Consider the following 17,927-nt stretch of genomic DNA (forward strand, 5'->3'; position numbering starts at 1 on the left):
TAGATGAAACTGAAGCTGAGAGAGCTGAATTTACTTGACTGAGATTGTAGAACTAGTAAGCAGTGAAACTGAAATCAGTTCTTCTGAGTCTAAGACAATGTCTTTTTTTGCTGCACTTCTGACCAGCAATATACAAGAAGGGTATTGTATCCGCATTTCAAATCAGACAGGAACTTAACAGTGCTGCACACTGTTGTATAAGTAGAAGATGGAAAAGAGTTGAGGCAAACCATAAATGCATTAGGCTCAGCTGGGGAAATGGGAAAATAGCTACTGCACATAGATCTAGTTTGATTTGACAAGATATCTACATGACATGGACCCAAAAGCGTGTCTGAGTTTCCTAGCAGCTCAAGTGACCGGTCTTACCACTTCTACCATTAGAAGGAACTGTAGGTCAGATGGGAGCAGGCTTTAACAAGATAACAATTTAAACACCGACATGCCATTGAAATGCTAAATATTAATTATGTTAGGAATGACCAAGTTCAGCTGGGCCCTCTAGTCCAGAGGGTCAAAGGGAAGGCAAGCTTTAGCACTACGACCATTAAAGCCATATAGAAAAGAGCTAAGTACATGTACCCTAGGTTACAGGCCTTTCAGGTCCCATGTACAACACACAGCCAGGCTGGGACCCAGGAGTTGGCCGCAAAACAGTGAGTGGGAAAGGGCAGGCCGCACCTCTTCTCTGAAGCTAACGTCATGACGCTAATGACATTTGCTGGGCACACTCCAGAGCCAGGCCTGGGCCCTGCAGCTGAGACATGGTAACTCCTCTTCTCCCTGTGGTCTCCCCAGTAGGAATCCCCACATCGTGCAGCTGTGAAAACCAAGGCTCAGAAAAGCTAACTGATCCTTCCAAAATCCAAAGCTAGAAGTAGCTGAGCTAGAGAATTTCAGCAGAGGGCATCTTCCCCATCTCATGGCCCTGACAAGGTCAGGCAGGGATGTTGGACTCAGAGGCACAAGACGGCAACTGAAAAGTTCAAGGACAAAGTGAGGCAGTAGGAGAAAGACACAGGGCTCAAGTATCTTTCTGCCACACTCAATGTTTCCCCACACTTCAGGCACAAAACAAATCCTCCATCCTCCTCCCTCCTCTCACACAGCCCTGCAGGCAGGTAAGAACAGAGAAGACAAGAGTCAAGCCGCTGTTCTGACCCCCAGCAGGAGTTGTTATCCGAGACCGGCTAGGAAAACCGTGACTTGATCCAGGGTCATGGTGAGGTGGCTTTCCAGGAGGCCACCTTGGCAATCCTCCCTGAAAACCCTGCCGTGTGGCCTCCCCAGCTTCCAGACACATGTGGAATGGATTACGTTTCTAATCATAACACTGCCTGAGCCGTCTTCAAATAAGGAGCTTGCAAGAGAAACCATCCAAATTAGGAAAGCCATGCGGGCACCACAGGACTGGCCTTCAACCTCTCCCACTCGCTGCCAACATCTCCCCCCTCACCTGATGCTGTGGCTGAAGCACCATGTTAGCTGACAGGATTTTTCACAAAGCAACCTCTGTTTGTGGAGAACTTGTCCTGGGCTTATTTATAATTGTCCTAGTTCCAAGCACCAAGCATGTGGTTTTCACTGCTGCTTTTGTAATTGGGAAATGTTCCCTTGCCACCCCCACGCTAACAGTCTGATTCCCTTGGGACTTGATTTTCTGGGAAGGTCACCAGGCTTCTGATTCTCTGGCTCTCAGAGTCGATGGTTAGCAGAGCCACCACCACCTCTGTTGCGTCCAGGGCGCTCCCTCTACACGGCCGCCTATGCTGCGGCCCAGATCTTTGAAGAGGGGCTGTGAATGATGAGAACGGTCCTCTTGTCAGGGACTCCTCACACCCCTTATCTTAAGTGCTGGCTTAGGGACCTGCCTCCGTACCTGCAACCCCAAGCCTCACCCTAGCTCCTGCTTTATCTCCCAAGGCTCTGGCATCTCTTTCATGAAAAGTCATCCGAGTCAATAATAATAAGCACTTTCATTACCTCCTACCTTGCAGAAACCCTACGGGGCAGGTACTATTATTTTAATTTTCCTGTTAAGGAATCAGTGGCACAGAGCAATTATATTCCTACAACTTGCTGAAGACCCCAGAGCTGGGAAATAGCCCGAATTTGAACTGCAGCAGTCAACACTGGTGCACAGGCTTCCACCTCGCCTAGGATTTCATTTGTAAATAATTCCAAACGTACAGAAAATTAACAAGAATTGGAACAGTTCACAGATCACTGACATGTTCCTCATTCAGACTCACCTATTGTTAACACTTAGCCTACATGCTTTAGTTTGCACTCCCTTTCTCTCATCTCCAAGTACCCATAAATAAAATTTATATACTACACACAGCAGACATAATATTTTTTCTGGAGCCATATGGAAGTTGAATACATCATGCCCTTCTGCCCTTAAATAATTCAATGTGTGTTTCCTAAGAAAAGAGAGATTCTCTCATGTAACCAAGCAGAGTCATTTGATTCAGCAGATAACTGATATTATATTAACATTATCATAAAAGTTTAATCTAATCGACATCCATAATCCAATTTTCCCAATTGACCTAAAAATGTCTTTTATAGCAGGTTTTTTTTTCTTTTTTTCTTTGTCTTGTTCTTTAGGCTCCTTCACTCTGGAACATTTCACAGCCCTGATTTTCTGCTTATGACATCGACATTTTCAATAATGTAGTTCCTCCTTTCTTTTTTTTTCAATTAGAAAGCACCTAACTTCAGGCTTGTCTGAAGTTGCCTCATGATCACATTTAGGATACGAGTTTCCACCCAGAATACTTCATGAATAATATTGTGTTCTCACAGCGTCACGTTTTGGATGTAAACAGTATTTGCTTCTCACTGGTGGTCTTGCTGTATTTACGTAATGAAAGTGTTGTCTGGTTTCCACACTATCCAGACACAATTATTTCCCTCGACACTGGGGAGTAATCCGTGGGGACTTAGTGTAAGAACATGAAGACATCCAACTCCTCATGAAAACGTACCCCCTGCACCTAATCTCCCAGTCGACTTTTGCCTGAATCTGTCTTGATCATGATGGTGAGAAAATGTTTGAACTGCAGCAGTCTTTCCACATTAACTAGTCAGCACTTGGCATCCTGCGCTAAGGGAGGCCTCCCTTCTCCTCAACTGACTTGCTTACTTATTCATGTCTTTTTTTAGATAAACTAATTCAAAGGCATGGATTCCTGTTTTATTTTTTTTTAAATATGGAATGCTTCACAAATTTGTATGTCATCCTTGCACTAATCTTCTCTGTATCATTTCAATTTTAGTAGATGTGCTGCTTAAGTGAGCGCTCCTGTTTTCTTTAGTGGGTTATGGTTATACGGTATTTATTTATTTTGGCATTTGATTTGTTCCATCTTTGGGCAAGCTAGTAAGTCTCCTAATGACATAGCCTACTCGTGTTTTTAATGCTTCCTTATTTCTAGCATAACAAGAAGTTCCAGGATCCTCTAGAACTACTCCTGTCTCAGCCTTTGATTCAGACATTTCTCGGAGGATCTCTTGTTCTTTCAGTAGAGAATGGTATTAGAGACCAATATTTGAGTACTAAGTGTACTCATTGCTATTGGGGCATTTTTTGCTTCTATGTCCTTTCAGCAAACAGAGCAAAGAAATATACCTACATTATATGCAAATATATATATATATGCTCACATATATACATATGTATGTACACAATATACCTACATAGAGGCACCTAAAGACACTTGCCTGCATATACACACATAAATACTTTAGAAATCGTAGATTCACATCAATGCCTCCAATTTAGAGCACTCTCTCTTAATCACTACATAATCACTTCTCTCCTGTTTCCACAATCACTGAAATAGAGATGGAAGATAGAATTCAAAGGAACTCGGAGAATGTTACTTCTGTCAATTTTATCTTTGGTTCCATGTGTGAGCTCCTTCTCTTTGCAATACCATGGTGGGGTGTTAAGGAAACGGAGCCTTGAGTTTCTCCTGGAATTTAGAGTCTGTCGCTTCTATGTTTCTTACAGATTTCTGTTTGTTTGCTTGCTTGAAAGGCAGAACAGTAGAGAAAGAAGGAGATAGAGAAAGAGATCTTCCATCTGCTGGTTCACTCCCTAAATGGTCACAATGGTCGGAGCTGCTCCAGGTTGAAGCCAGCAGCCAGGAGCTCCATCCAAGTCTCCCACGTGGTAGCAGGGGCCCAGGTACTTGGACCATCCTTCATTGACTTCCCAGGTGCATTAGCAGAGAGCTGAATCTTAAGCACAACAACCAGGATTCGAACCAGTGCTCCCGATAAGGGATGCTGGTGTGGCAAGCAGTGGCTCAACCGCCATGCCACAGTTCTAGTCCTAGTACCGGTTATTTTAAATTCTTTGAAGCAACTCACGTGACATTCATCAGATTCTAAAACAGCAGCTGATTTGTCCCTTGTAGGCAGAGGCTTGGACTGTGAGGCTAAAAAGTAAGGCTGCCATGCAAAGCCTTTCAGGTGGGAGTACAAGAATGGTGTTGGCTATGATGCAGGGGGTCCCTGAAATAGTCGATGCTGGACTGTGGGGGAAGATGCAGTCCCCAGAGACAGACACAAGGTGGCTCAGTGGCCACATTCCCTGGTGCTCCAAGTCTCCTTAGAAGGAAAAAGGTTGAGGAGGAAGTTGTCCTTGGACATTGTAGCAGCCACCCAGTCATCGGCTCCAAGCCCAACAATAGAACCTAGACTAAGAGGGATAAGTCAGCCACATGGGTGATGACCTGATGCCCACAGACCCTGCTCCTTCATGCTCACTGCCCTTTGCTCTCCTTTACAGCATTGGTGTTGAGGCAGACATCTGCGGTGACCCTGGAAGCAGACAGCTCTGAGTGCTAGTCCTAGCTCTACTGATCAGCGTAGTCTGATATCATATTAACCTCAACTTCTTCAATTATGAAGTGAAAAGAGCACAATGTTGCTATGTGAATTTGCTAAAGTAACTGCACAGCCCATGGTAGGTAGTCAGGTCTTAGAACAACATAAGAACAATATGAGGGGTTGTAATTCCCGGTGGATGCCAGGTCCTTGGGTACAAACTTAAGCAAAACATTCTGAGGTGCTTTGCAAAGGCTTGGCGTCTGATGGCAGGAGAGAATTGAGCTCAGCTGAATGCACAGCCATTTTTCTCAGGTCGTCTCTCAGTGTGGATTGGCTAGCAGCTAACAAGATTGCTTCCTACGTGCATCAGCCAGAAATTTCTAACAATGTAATGGTTTGGATTCGTGTCCTTGTTATTGAATTTTTAGCTGCTTTCATAACTGAAAACATACCAGTTCTTGGTCCCTTGTTATTCTGAGAACACCTGCAATATTGCTTTTTCTTTGGAACTTAAATTGCCAGATATGGTGTGGCCAAGGGCTAAAACTAAATACAAGCAGCCTCTTGCCAAGGAATTCTCCGACCGGGCCTGCTGTCGTCACAGGCAGGGCTTCTCTCTCCATGAGTCTGCATTCCTCCAGCTTTCCCTGTCTGAGATTACATGTCCATAAGCCTCTCAGCACGGCTGGCTCCCCTGCTCTCTGAGGATGACTGACAGGTAAAATATGGGTTTTGTTCTTTTCTTCATGAGGAACTCAAATACCAGAGCTGCTGATGGATGTTGTTACGGAAGATTAATATTGGAGCACATGTCTCCTAGCAGTGCTACCCAGGAAGGGAGTGTCTGGAGCCTACGGCCTCAAAACCTTTCTGTTCCACAAACCAGATACTTTCTTGGTGTCTGTACACAAGACAAGCACATCTGTCACTCAGGAGAAAGGAGTGGGAGTGGTGGGAGCGAAGAGAAAGTGGAGAGCAAGTGGCACCTAAAGATACTGATATCGGGCTATTTTTTAAGTAGTATATTGGCCAAAACAAATGAATTGGTTGGTTCGTCACTCTGGCCATGACCCAAGGCTTGCTCTTTGAAGATCAGGAAGTAAAGACGACAGATGTGCCAGAGAAGTCAGAGTTAGGGTCCCACTCTTGACTCTGATACCAATACGTTCAGAGACATCTGGGACTCATTTGACTTCTCTGGTCGCTTTTTCCTCTTAGTGAAGATGAGGACGGGAAGTTTCAGGTGGACGTGCAGGTCCTCTACCACTCCATGGGTCTTTTTTTCTTCTTTTCTTTTCTTTTTTTTTTCCTGGATGGGAAGAGGAGCAGCCAGGACTAGAACCAGTGCCCCTATGGGATGCCAGCGCTGCAGGCGGAGGATTAGCCTACTGCACCACAGCACCAGCCCCCCACTCCATGGGTCTTTCATTCTAGACTGGCCCCAGCCTACATCTGCAGTCTCTACTCCCACCTGGTGACTGACCTAAGTTTAGGGGGACCTGGAGCTTATACAATTTGTGAGAACTTCTTTAAGAATAATACAAAATGATGAATAAAGAAGTAAATCGATAGTGGATATTCAAAATGAGAAAAGAAAACTCATTAACTATCAACTTTATGAAGCCAAAAATAACAGAAATACAAAACATAGAAAAAAAACCAAAATATTTGTATTAATTATCTGTCAAAACTCTCTAAATGCTTGCATTCACATTTTCGGCTACATCATTCTTGATTGCCTCTTCTTATGAGAAAATTCTATAATATCCTTTGCTGTACAGAAAATGACAAGATAAGTCAGCTTGTCCTATACTATCAGGATTAAAATTTACTTATTGTTAATGATAATTTAGAAAATTCCTTTTAGCTCCACAAAATGGAGCAATGCCATGGTACCTTTTTATTATTTCTGTTAAGCTGGAAAAAATCCTATATCAAGTGTCTTTAACATGTGAGATATAGGATTTCAGGCGTTTACGTCTCCTTAGGGAAAAACAAATCTGAAATCCTGTTTAAATTGTTGACATTCACCAACCAGAGCCTTGGGGGCTGAGGGGAGTCCACTCATCACTTCACAGTGGGGGCCCTCCAGCCTCATCCTTGCAAATACCAACCTTCTCACACCTCTGTGGCTCTCCAAACACTGACTGCGCATCGGGAATGGTCTTACACATCTTCTCCCTTTACCCTCCCTTCAAGGTCCAAGCAGATACAGTCGTCCCTGACTTTTGCTCACTGCCTTTTGCTCACACTGCTAGAAGAGGATCCCTCCCGTGGTGTTACTGGCTCTGTTAATTTGTCTGCCTTCCTCACTAGACTCAGATTCCCTTGAGGGAAGACAATAGAGCTATCCATCTGCCTACCATAAGGTCTGGCGAAAAAAAAAAAAAAAAAAAAACTCAACAAATGTGTCACAAATAGAAATCGCTCCACAGCATAAATGCAAGGAGTGCCGTCCGTCATTTATTGGGGCTCCTCCCTCTTCCCTTGGGCTCAGGTAACGCATGAAAATGGAAAGCTCACCCGTGTCATTAGTCAACAGCACACATGCTGGACACCCCTGCTACTGCCCAAGGAGGTACTGGAGATGGAGTCCTCTATTCCCCTCACTGGCCCTCGGATTCCTTCCCTTGCATTCAAGATGGCAGCCTTTGGGCCAATTAGTTAAATCAGCCAGGTGGCCCATCCTCCAGAGCTGTGCTCTCCTGTAGGAGGTGGGAATGTGAGCAGGGGGCAGGAAACATCAAAGGTGCATGTCCTTTTAGGGGCTAGAAATCCCCCAGAAGGAGTGACTGTGTAAAGAAGTCACACCAGCCTCAGAGAAAAAAAAAGCAAATAAAAAAAAAAAAAAAAACAAGGAAGCAAGGGAGGAAGAATGGATGAAGGGAAGGAAGAGTGGGGAAGAGAGAGAGAAAGAGAAAGACAAGACCGTCCTATGCCAAGAATGCCAGGGCCGTAAGATCGCTGAAGTCCGCTTGTCCTTCCTCTATGAATGAAAGATACCGTTACTTCCTCATCCATTTTCTAATGAGTGTGCTCAAGCAAGAAAATAATAATAATAAAATAAGGCACAGGTTAATTTCTACCTTAACGTATTAAAACATTAGCCTGCCACAAGTGTTTATTGAACATATCAATCAGTGGATGAATTCTCGTGGTTAGTTTATTATCATCAATCTGTTTCTTCCAAACTGCATTAATATCATTCAGGGAAGAGGATGTCCCTCCGCTCACAGGTGCATGACCGTACAGGTCTGAACAGTGTTAGGAGCCCTTCCTCGGTGCACTGCACCAACAGACCAGACTCGTTCTTTTCAGTTAAAATGGTGAAGCAGCCTTCTCTGCTTCCGAAAAGAGATTTATGTTTGCTCTGCATTTTACAGAAAGTGGTTAAGGCAGATGAGGACTTGCGTTTGATTCCTACTGGCTGCAATCACCAGGGAAAGTAAAATAAAATCAAACAAAACCATTTTCCCCTCAATCAGAACTCTTGAAAGGGGGTTCAGTTACAATGCACAATGTCCCTGATCAAGATACCAGTAGATTTCCAGAGCAAAAGGCACCCTGACCTATGTTCTTTCATGGAGGGTGGATTCTTGTAGTCTAGGGAGAAATGGAGAGTCCCTCCTTCACATCATCTGGTCATTACCTCAGGTAGCAGAACAAAACAGTCCACTGAGCTCCTTCCTAGTTAACAGGACTTATGTAAATTCCTTTCTCACCCCATCCTCCTTTTTATAACCCGCAGCAAATTACCAGTATTGATAAACCATTAGAAAATAAAATAAAAGACAACTTTATTGACAGTTAATGAAGTAATGCCTGAGCTGTGTTGGTTTTCACCGATTGAGCTTTTCGTATTCACTAAAACTCTGCATGCAGCATGTGCTACATTTTTGATATATACAGTGCACACTGAAATCTTTATCTACATTAAGTGAGACACAAATTTGCACCCCTGTTACCACTGAAAAGGCTGATTGATTGTAGTTTCCTAGGGCCTATTAATGAAGACACTTGGGGTGTTTTAGTGGCCTAAATCAATGTCATTTTTGGAAGTTGCAGGACTTGTCAAGGACCAGGTCCTTCATTCCCTCCTTTGTGCAGATGGGTGGTGCGAGTGCTCGTGCTGCTTGCCATGGCTGGCACTTGACAGATTGGCATGTGAGCCAGGGACAGCTTGGACATCTGTGGTAATCAAGTGGAATGACAAAGAAAAGGCAATAGGAATCTCAACTGTCTTCAAGGGAGAGAAATGCCTACATGTATTTTTAATGCAAAGAAATAAGTATAAATAAATAAATAAAAGCAAAGCCCACAAAGCCAGCAGAGAGCAGCAACCTAGAGAGGCAGTGCTCTCTCCCCACCATTACAGGCGCGTTCTTGACCCACCTCCCTGGGTGGTTTTCAGTTGTCTTCCTCACCTGCTTGGATTTAATCCTCTGGACAGGGCAGGGGTGGGAGACATTGAATGTGGTCCATCGATATATCCTAAACATCTAGAACAGTCTGAGCTCAGTAAATATGGACAGACTTTCCCACAATGAGAAAAGATTCCTTGACCAATTTTTTATTGATCAGCATTTGTTACCAAGAGAGTCTGATGAGAGGTACGAGATCTCCCGCACCACCACCCACCTACCCACCCACCACCCACCCCCACACACACACACACACACACACATACCTCTGCTTCTATCTCTCTCCAGAAAAATTCCTGGCTGTTCAAAAACGTTCATTTTTCCATACAATTTCAGACTTCCCTCAAATTCCAAGGGTTGACCTCAGGGTGAGACACCCTCTGTCCACACAGTGCCAAGACACCAGATTGCTAAATTGCCAGCGTTAGGAGCAGCGCAGCAGAAGGTACATGGAGTGTGGGGGAGATCCAGTTGGATCCAGTTGCTTATTCTTCCTAGAAGGATCTTCACTCAGTCAGTCAAGCAAACCTTCCAAGAATTAATTTGATATACTAATCAGTGTTCACAGCCCAGAAAATATTAAAGAGATAATGAGCAAATTTGTTAAAGACACATAGGATGTTCCTCCTTTCTCTTCCAAATTTGCTAGTTGATTTACTCCCTGGGGTGACTAAGTTAAAAGGCTCTTGTTTGGCCTGGCTTCCTCTTCACAGAACATTCAGGGGCCGATCTTCTCATCACGGAGACTCATCACAGAGGTAAATTATCCCTTTATTTGGCTACCTTGGTACAGACATTCGCCGTGTGACCAGCCAAGACCTCAGGAATCCCAGGCGAACGTGGTACCTGGAGGGTGAAGATGCTGCAGCTGGATTGGCCACATCCTGGCTGTCTATGCTGCTCGTGTTGTTCCATCTGAATAAAGCCATCAAATGATCAGACCCGTAATGTCAGCTTTTCCATATCGTATACCATACAAGGTAGGTATATTTGGGATATGCAGTCTGAGTTCTCAGAAGCCTAAAAGACTGAATACCACCTCACACTGAGCTCTGGGGTGATTCCTGTCATGTTTCCTCCTGCACCAGGAAAAGCTGATCTGGAGCCCAAATTTTCAATCAGGATTATGAAAGAGTCTATCACAAAATCCTGATACTTTGGTAGATTTCTGACCGGAAATGTACAGACTCAGAACGTAGGAGAAATTTTTATTGAAAAAATTAGCACATCCTTTAGGAGGCTCTGGATTTACTTTCACAACAACCAGAAGATTTCACATCCAGGCAATTGCACTCAGAAATTTTTTTTAACTTTGGCACTAATTGGCCTGGTAACCTCGGGCTAGTTGTCTAATTACTTTGGTCTTTGCTTTTCTTATCTTTTAAACAAGGATAATAATAGCTATCTTGAAAGGAGTTGAGAGGATTAATCAAGATTAGGCCTCTCAGACACTTAGGGCAGTGCCCAGGAGCACAAAATGTGCATTCAGTAAACAAAGTTACCAGCTGGAAACCAGCCAGGGCACAGGAGGCCCTGACAGGACCTTGGTGGATCCTGGACCCTTCAGAACTAAATCAGCTGAGAGCAGAAATTACAGAGGCTTGTTTTTCAATATCATCATTTCTGCAGGTGTTTGAAGGAGGGGTAATTCTGGCTACTGATAAGCCATAAGGGTGGCCACAGGGAACGTGGCAGTCCACTTTCCTAAGGGACAAAACACTTGAAGAAACTTAAGCATTAAAAATGAAATCCAGGAGCCAGCATTGTGGTTCAGCAGGTTAAACAGCCTCCCGTGACACCATAATCCCACTTGGGCACTGATTCCTGTCCCAGATGCTCCACTTCCCATCCAGCTCCCTGCTTAATGTACCTGGAAAACCAGGAAAGGATGGCCCAAGTGCATGGGCCCCTGCACCCATTGGGAGACACGGATGGAGTTCCTGGTTCCTGGTTTTGGCCTGGCCCCGTCTCACCCATTTGGGGAGTGAACCAGTAGATAGAAAATCTCTCTCTCCATCTCTCTCACTCTCATCTCCCTCTCTGTGTAATTCTGCCTTTCAGATCAATACATTTTTCTTTAAAATGAAATCAGGGATCCACTTATTTAGCAATAATAAAGTTTAGATATGTCACTGTAAAAGGAAAGACAAGTACTGTTGAGGTCAACAAAACCATCAGTGTGTGTTCTCAGCAGGACAACACTGCAGCAAATCTTCAAGAGAACAGAAACACATCCTGTTCACAACAGAGAAACACTGTTGGCCCAAAGCAAGGAATTACTCTTTTTATTACAGATTTACTTTTATTTATTTGAAAGGCAGAGTTACACACACACACACACAGAGAGGGGCGGGTGAAGGGTGTGGCGCTTCCACCTGCTGGTTCGCTCCCCAAATGGCTGCAAAGGCTGGGGCTGGACCAGGCCGAAGCCAGGAGCTAAGATCTTCTTCCGGGTCTCCCACATGGTTTCAGGGGTCCAAGGACTTGGGCCAACCTCTGCTGCTTTCCCAGGCTCATTAGCAGAGAGCGGCCTCAGAAGTGTAGTAGCCAGGACTCAAACCAGAGCTCACGTTTGATGTCAGCATTGAAGGCAGTGGCTTCAACCATTATACCACAGCTCCCACCCCCAGAAATTATTCTTAAGTAGACATTTTTTTTTCCTTTTGACACTAAATGTAACCAACTGCAATTCTTCTTTGAAATAGCATCTTAGTCAACCTTTTCAAAAGAAGAATTTGCATTTAATGGAAAATGTGAACTTCTTCACAGGGATGGAACGCCCTGTCCTGGGTCAAGTTATTCTTGGAGGAACAAGGCCACTCAGTGGTAAACACTCATATTTCTCAGGTGAGAGTGACTGGGGCCTGCACATGATGCAGAACAGGAAATGTTTCCACTCCCAACAAGGAATGCCGCATGGTGAAACTTCTCTGGAGGGAGGCCACTAATCTTGTCTGCGAGGATGAAACACGTCCAGAGAGCAGAATAAATGACTGGTATAATTAGTGCTATTGTTAAGGAAGGACTTAGTTATCAAAGGATGAAAGAGTCAGCAGCAAGTTTAAGCAATGAAATAATGTGCCATGGGCAGTTTCTCAAATTCTTGCTTGCTTTAGGAAATTAGGATAGGCTAATCAAAGAGCACTCCGATCCTACGGTAGAATAAAGAGAGGAGTGAGGAACGAAGAACCCAAATCACTCCTGTCTAAGCTAATGCGGTTGCTAACAGTATCACAGGTTAATTAAGAAGCCCTCCAGTGATGAGGCTGGCACATTTTCATTTCCAGAAGATACTGCTCATTAACACGCGAGCATAACTAATAGTTGTTGAGTAGCAACATGCCTTGCCGAGGGCAGGGTGCTTGAGGTGTCTTAGCTGAGAGAGACAAGTCTCCCCTGGCTCGCCCTACCCGCTGTGTGCTTAGAGTAGCAGGAAAGTAGAGCTCTGTCGTTACTTGTACCTGTTGTCTACCTATGAAGTCACCAACTCAGCACTCAGATTCTCGCACTTTGTGGACATTAACCTATTCCACCCCTTTTTCTTTTAGGGAGATGAAAAGAAAGCTACTGAATGTAAAATGTTCATAAACTGTGTGTCAAACCATTGTGAATGACTTTGATGGCAAAAAAAAACAGAGAGTCCCAACTTCAGCAATAAGGAATTTAGTCCTGATCTTGTCAAATGTAAAACAGTGATTGTAATACCCAACATTACATTATGAACCACTAAGAAAGAGGAAAATGCTAATTAAACTGACACAATGCTCTCTAACCACTTGGAATTTTGTTCTGTTATCTACTGAAAGAAAAATTATAAAACTGATTTAGATGTTTACTTTGCAATATGTCACAAATATACTGGCTATGATTCATCAGAAATATATAATACTGCCTATGACTCATCAGAAATATATATACAACCATAAATCAAACATGTTGCTTCATATCCATCATATATATTTACCTTCAGAATTGGTATCTTCAGAATCAGTTTTTAAATTCAGAGCTATCGATATCTATGTTTTCTCACCCAATTTGATCCTGTGTAATATCAGAAGTAATGGTAATACACCATTTCTTAAAAGATTGTTCCACTGTTCTTTCTTAGTTATTCTTCCAAGCACTGACACACTCAATGCAAATTTTGATGATGTTTTACTTTCTTTATTTTTTCCAAAGGTGTCAACAGAAAGTTTTCAGACAGAATACAAGATTCTTATTCTAATGCCTTTCAGTGGTTTGTTGCTGGAACTGTCAAGCATTTATGATTGTCAGTCATGTTCCAGAGAATAACAGTCAAATTGACACATGCACAGGCGATGACACCTATGTTAGGGCCACCGCTGACAGTGACTGTAAAATATGATCATGTCTACACAATGTTCTGACTTCAGAGATGTTGACTAAGTAAAGAAAGTGTAACGTAGAATCAACAAAATGTAAATGTTTAATCTTACTTAACAGGAAGCCTGAAGATGCCATAGTTCTGGGGCAGATTAACTCTGTGTCTCATTTTCATTGGGGATTCAGTTCTTTTCACTTTTCTACTCAACCATCCTGTGCCCAGCTCAGTGCCTTATGGACACACTTGACATTTCTAGAAGTCATAAGCAAATGCAATGTCCAAAGGAATGAGAGGAATGTTTGCTCCAAGGTATTTCTTTTTTTGTCAGCAAGCAAATTAATTCCTTTGGAGAACATTCCAGTCTCAAAGAAAGAAGAGTGCATGCCATTGTCCAGCTCTCTTTTAGTGTGAATTTGCAAAAATTGAAGCCTAATGTTCATAAATTTTTCCAGTTTTGTCAAAAAATATCATAAAGCTGGATTTTTCTATGGAATGCTCTGAATTTTAAATCCAGTCCAATAGCTTATTTTGAAAAAAAAAAAAGATACATTTATTTTATTTGAAAGGCAGAGTTACAGAGAGACAGAGAAAGAGAGAGAGAGGGAGAGAGAGACTGAGAGGCCTTCCACCCTCTGGTTCACTCCCCAGATGACTGCAACAGCCAGAGCTGCAACAATCCAAAACCAGGTGCCAGGAGTTTCTTCCGGGGCTCCCACGTGGGTTCAGCATCCCAAGGACTTGGGCCATCTTCTACTGTTTTCCCAGGCCATAGCAGAGAGCTGGATCAGAAGTGGAATAGCCGGGAACTTGAACTGATGCCCATAAGGGATGCTGGTACTGCAGGCAGTGGCTTTACCCACTACATCACAGCACCAGTCCCTCCAATAATTTCTATATCATAATTCTGACCCATGTTGCATAGATACTGCTTGGGAATTGACCAAGCTTCAATCCTGAGATATTACTATTTCCTAAATCTATGCAGCTTAACCTACTGTGCCACAATGCTGTGTCCCTGAGTTTATTTTTGCTTTTTTTTATTTCTGGTTTCATTAACTGTTTTTTAAGTTTTGGTGATTTGGGTTGGGTTTTTTTTTTTTTTTTTTGGTTGTTGTTGTTGTTGAAATCAATCATCAAGTAGTTTTCTCACATGCATACCTATGAAAATTTTGTTGTAAATCTATATCATTAGTAATTATTTACAGCTTTCAATGAAAGCAAGAATATATGTTATACCCTTCTGGTCCATAATAAAAAGCAGAAATATTGTAGTCATTTTTTATATTCTTTCAGTGTTGTTAACACAGTAGGCACTCAACAAAAACTTATTGAGTGAGTCAATATTTCAGATTATTAAAACCCAGATACAATTAAGTAAGTGCCATTTTCACTACTTCTGAACACTGTTTAAAGTTGCTTAACCTGATTTAGATCTTTTACCTACTCAGGTTTCAGTAGGAGACTTGATTTCACCCTAAATGTTTGTTGTTTCCTCTTTAAATTGGAAGATCACCTGGGAGCATCCATGCAACCCCAGAGTTTCAGCCCTCTTGCAAGAGTCAAAACTAGAACCTGACACATAGTAGGCACTTAAAACATGTTTGGCCTTGGTATTGCTGTCTTCCCTGTGAAGTGTATCTGTAGGAATGTGTGCTCTTGTTACTTAATTACCCGTGGGCCCCTGACTCCCAGTAAGGAAAAGAAAGATGATTAAATCAATGTTTCCACTGGATTGAATCCATGTTTCCACTGAATGAAAAGATATTTAAAACTTGCAGCATTTGCTATCAATAGAATAAACTCCCAAAGCAGAAGGAAAAAAAATTTATCTTCTCAAAGACATCCCCTCAATATATACACACACTCATACACACACACAAACACTCTTACAAGAGGTATTATCATATCCCTGGTGTTTACATTTCATTTTTCATGTTGAAATAGCCACGAAAAATAAATTGTTTCAAACAATGCTTAGCATTGCAAAACCAAGTTTTCTAGAACTCAATTTTTAACAAATGCATCAAAATGGGAATTAATGAGATTTTAAAGTGAAATCAAATTCACCTCAACACCCTTGTTGGATTTTCATGAGGTGTTATTTTTAGAATTAGAAAACCTTATTGATTTTTCAAAAAAAGATGTCTAAGTTTACACATAACACAATACCCTTGCATAGACAATGAGTAGCACCCAAGAGATGAGCAGACTGGGCTGGGTAGTGCACCTGTTTTCTTCTCCATGGACTGGCTTGTTGGCTAGTCTGTTTAGCTACTGTGTATTCTCCCCACTAAAATACACTAGCAGACAAAAACAACTTCGCTGTCTCTGACAAAGCAGTAACATACATTTATTTGATCTGCTAATCCCAAAGCTAACGTTTGAGTATAGTGGGTTTTTAATCAAATCCTCAATGTGCTGAGCAACCAGCCCAGCGCATACAATCCTTTTTGAAGCATAAAGGCCAGGCTTGGTTTGCAGCTACTGTCTCAATTTCATAGAACCATAGAATTTTAGAGCTGGAATGGGCCTTAGATTATTTGTGACTTGACCTCCAAGCCACTTTAACACCAGTGCTTGAAAACATTGTTCTCTGTAACTGCTCTGTTGCTAAATCCTTATGCTCTCTAAAGGGAATGAAACCTCTGTTCTAGATGCATGTGAGGGGCAATGTGTTAAAGGCTTTTGTGGTGGAGGCCTTTTATGCTCACAGAGTTTGGGTGAATTTTTTGAGCTTTTTGATGAACACTGATCAAGAAAGTATTTTGTGCAAGGGAAGAAGCTTGGAGGAGGGGAAGAAGGGAAACTAACCTTTGTTGTAGAAGTGCTTAATAGGTGACAGATAGCCGGCGCCACGGCTCAATAGGCTAATCCTCCACCTAGCGGGGCCGGCACACCGGGTTCTAGTCCCAGTCGGGGCGCTGGATTCTGTCCCGGTTGCCCCTCTTCCAGGCCAGCTCTCTGCTGTGCCCCAGGAGTGCAGTGGAGGATGGCCCAAGTTTTTGGGCCCTGCACCCCATGGGAGACCAGGAGAAGTACCTGGGTCCTGCCATCGGATCAGCTAGGTGCGCTGGCCGAAGCGCCATTGGAGGGTGAACCAATGGCAAAAGGAAGACCTTTCTCTCTGTCTTTCTCTCTCACTGTCCACTCTGCCTGTCAAAAAAAAAAATAGGTGACAGATGATTTATTAAAATACTTCTGCTATTTGCCCTCGAGATGGCTGTTGTCTCTGTTTTCCAGATGACGCACTTAGATCCAAAGAGTTGAAAGATAGCTTGCTTGACACGTCAGAATTAACAGTGAAGCTGATACTTAAATCCAGGTCCATCAGTCTCCATAAACGCCCACCATTCTCTTCATTATACCAAACCAATTCCTTTGATTTTTATTCAAATATCTGAATAGAAAAACATGGCTACATGGATGTGATAGACTCTCCCGTTGAGATGAATCTTCAAAGCAGTGTGTTCAAAATATAAAAACAAGAGCTCACATTTTCACATTTGGCTGCTTGATAATTATAACTGAATATTCTTCCTACAGTGGTTCCTTTAAATCATATAGCAATGTTCATCCCTTTAGAAACTGTCTGTTGATGCTGCTGTAGACTTTACCTGAAAATTCTAAGAATGAAGGGAACAAGGCCAGAGGAGGGTAGATGCTGAATTTACACAGTGATTTCTGATAATGAGGCTTTGCATCAGCTCTGCATGCTGATAGCTGGCAGATTTTCAGGCAAACCAAAATATAGAAATAGGTCTTTCCAGAGGTTCAAAATGACGTCAGTACTCTCAACACAGTCTGGTCATTCCTCAGCTCGAATTTACCCTGAGGATGAAGGGGAAGAGGGGGGCAGAGACAGAGAAACACAGAGACAAAGAACCACCCCCAATCTTCCTGAAAGACAGAAATGAATAAATTCAAAAGAGAAAACAAAATAAAAATGAATGGCATTTCTCTTTTCTGGATCCAGAATCCAAAAAAAAAAAAAAAATACACATTTTCATTCTGTTACACAGTCTGCAAAACTGATGATTATTGGGAATTTTGTTTGCAATGGATTCTACTTCATTTCTTTCTGACCCACCTCTACCTCACATTGATATAACCAACATTCAGTGTTCAGGGGAGAAGGTTGTTTGGAAAATGTAAAGAGAAGTCAGCCTAGGTATTGAAAATCTACAACTGGTCCCCAAAGTGATATTGAAAATAAAAAAATCAATAGTAAGGTTAAGATCATTGATTCTGCCCCAATAGTCATTGTCAGACAAGCACTTAATTTCAATATATCTTTATTTATTTATTTGTGTGTTTAC

At 42.5% G+C, this 17,927-nt stretch overlaps 1 long non-coding RNA gene and 1 pseudogene across 1 annotated transcript in view; both read right to left on the reverse strand.

The window, feature by feature from the left end:
• The window catches only part of LOC127482903 (uncharacterized), a 370,681-nt gene that overhangs the window by 279,397 nt on the left and 73,357 nt on the right, over nucleotides 1-17,927 (reverse strand). The window lies entirely within an intron of this gene.
• On the reverse strand, nucleotides 3,213-3,308 carry LOC127483052 (U6 spliceosomal RNA; annotated as a pseudogene).

The sequence above is a fragment of the Oryctolagus cuniculus genome, chromosome 4 (assembly GCF_964237555.1).
Source record: "Oryctolagus cuniculus chromosome 4, mOryCun1.1, whole genome shotgun sequence".
NCBI lineage: Eukaryota > Metazoa > Chordata > Mammalia > Lagomorpha > Leporidae > Oryctolagus > Oryctolagus cuniculus.